We start from the raw sequence: 2,500 nt of genomic DNA on the forward strand, positions 1-2,500 counted from the left end.
ACGGTTGGCTGTCGGCCGCTTAAAGGCGGCTCCCCTCGGGGAGTCGTCACGTGCCCACCGACCGGCCACTGGCGGGCGGCCGATAAACGGCGGGGGCTCAAGGGTGGGGGGGGGGGTTGCCAGCCCTCCCCACTAACTTTCAGCAGGCCCGCACATAAAAAGAATAAAAAGCAGAACCCGCCGAGTGCCTCAGCCCGGCGGGCCTGCTGAAACAAGTACCCGGGGGGAGTTAGCCGATCCCCCGGAGGTGGCTGTGGGGGTAGTGGACGACCCCACCCCAGCCCCTGATAATGAACCGCACCCTATTGACCCTGAACCAGCACCCGAGCGGTATGCCTGCGGTGACTGCGAGCAGGACTTCGCTACGAAGCGAGGGCTTGTAGTTCACCGCAGGATACGACACCCTGTGGAAGCTAACGCGGCCATCGAACTGCCCGGCGCCAAGCTCAGGTGGAGGCATGAGGAACTGCGGATGATGGCACGGGAGGAGGCTCAGGCCACCGAGCGGGGAGTGAGGTTTATAAACCTCCACCTCCTCGCTCTGGTCCCCGGTAGGACCCAGGAGGCAATTAAAGGAGTCCGGCGCCGGCCGGACTACCGAACAATGGTCGAGGCAGCCCGACGAGACCTTGAGGCTGCCCATACGCCCCCTGGGTCCCCTGCCAGATTACGGGGACGAAGGAGCCGCTCCATGCCATCACCGCGTCAACGCTCTCCCTCCGCAGATCCAGCAAGGGTACCACCACCCACCCCAGCGGCACCTGCTCCCGCTACTCCTTGGGGGCAGGACCTTGCCGGAGCTATACGTCGTCTAATCGAGATAGCCCGGCAAGAGGAGCATCATCGTGCCAACGAGTTGGCCGACATCGCTGATGATGCTCTGAATGGCGGAAATACTGACGCCGCCATAATTGAATGGTTAGGCAGGGTATTTCCCCCTGCAGCCGCTGCAGCTGGATCTAGGCGCCGCGAGCCGGCCGCGAACCCAATCCGCCAGAGGAACGGAAAGCCGCCGTCGAGGAGGACACTGCGCCGTCGAGAATACGCCAGAGTCCAGACCGGGTGGAAAAACAATAGACGTCACGTGGCTCGGGAGATCCTGGAAGGGGGCCCCAGTTCGACCAACCATACACTGGATGAGTTGGTCGCGCACTGGGGCCCACTGTTGGGGCACCCCTCAAGGGAGTACCCAGGTCCTTCCAGGATCCCGCCTGAGAAACCCGAGCTATGTTACACGTGGGACCCAATCTCCGCTGAGGAGATTGATGTCATCCAGGTCCCCGTGTCGTCATCACCCGGTCCAGACATGGTCACGGCGAGGCAGTGGCGCGCGGTGTCGTCATCTATCCGCGCGCTCCTCTATAATATCGTCATGCTCAGGGGGGGATTTCCTAGACAACTCCTGCAGAGCCGGACAATCTTCATCCCGAAGAAAAAGGTACCGGAGAACCCTGGGGACTACCGACCGATTTCGATCGGTTCGGTAGTGGTTCGACAACTTCACCGCATCCTCGCTGTCCGCCTTAGATCAGCCAACCTAACCGACGATCGGCAGCGTGCCTTCATCGCGGCCGATGGTACATCCGAGAATATGGCCGTCCTAGATTCCATCCTATGGACGGCCCGCACGCTGCGACGCGAGTTGCACGTGGCCACCCTCGATGTTGCTAAGGCATTCGACACGGTGAGCCACGCTGCGCTCGCGACGATCGTCGGACAGCTCGGCCTACCAGCTGGTCTGGTAAGCTATGTGGTCGAGCTGTATAAAGGTGCTACCACCAGGCTGGCGGCGGACAGAAGGATGTCCCAACCGGTACCTGTCCGGCGCGGAGTCCGGCAGGGAGATCCCCTCTCACCGATTCTCTTCAACCTGATCGCAAATAAAATTCTTGCGGTCGTGCCCTCTGAGGTCGGGTTCAACCTCGAAGGCGAGCAGGTTTCATGTCTCGCCTTCGCGGACGACCTGACCATCATAACTGCATCAAAATGGGGGATGCAGAGGGCACTTTTGAGGGTTGAGGAGACGGCAGCGAGCATGGGGCTGACACTCAATGCATCCAAATGCACTGCTCTGTCTTTGGTGCCTGCCGGTAAGGCGAAGAGGGTCAAGACCGTGGTCGAACCACTATTTCGGCTACGGGACGGCCCTCTGACCCAAACCGGCGTGCTCCAGAGATGGACGTATTTGGGTGGCGAGTTCAGCCCCGGGGGGCTTACGACTGTCGAGGCCGAGCTTGGAGCGGAGCTAAACTACATCACCAAAGCTCCGCTCAAGCCGCAGCAACGAATAACTATGCTGCGGCTCTTCCTGCTGCCCAGGGTCTACCACCTTCTGGCCCTGGGTAGGACTACGGCAGGAAGGCTCAAGTCCCTCGACACTCAAGTCAGGCGCGCCGTTCGCGCCTGGCTTAGGCTCCCCGACGACTCGGCGGTTGGTTATTTCCACGCCTCAGCGGTGGATGGCGGATTGGGTATTCCCTCCCTCACCACCCTTATCCCA

At 61.2% G+C, this 2,500-nt stretch overlaps 1 pseudogene; it reads left to right on the forward strand.

The window, feature by feature from the left end:
* Positions 1–2,500, forward strand: part of LOC124224046 (large subunit ribosomal RNA) — a 7,666-nt pseudogene that overhangs the window by 2,884 nt on the left and 2,282 nt on the right.

Source organism: Neodiprion pinetum, unplaced genomic scaffold, assembly GCF_021155775.2.
Source record: "Neodiprion pinetum isolate iyNeoPine1 unplaced genomic scaffold, iyNeoPine1.2 ptg000056l, whole genome shotgun sequence".
NCBI lineage: Eukaryota > Metazoa > Arthropoda > Insecta > Hymenoptera > Diprionidae > Neodiprion > Neodiprion pinetum.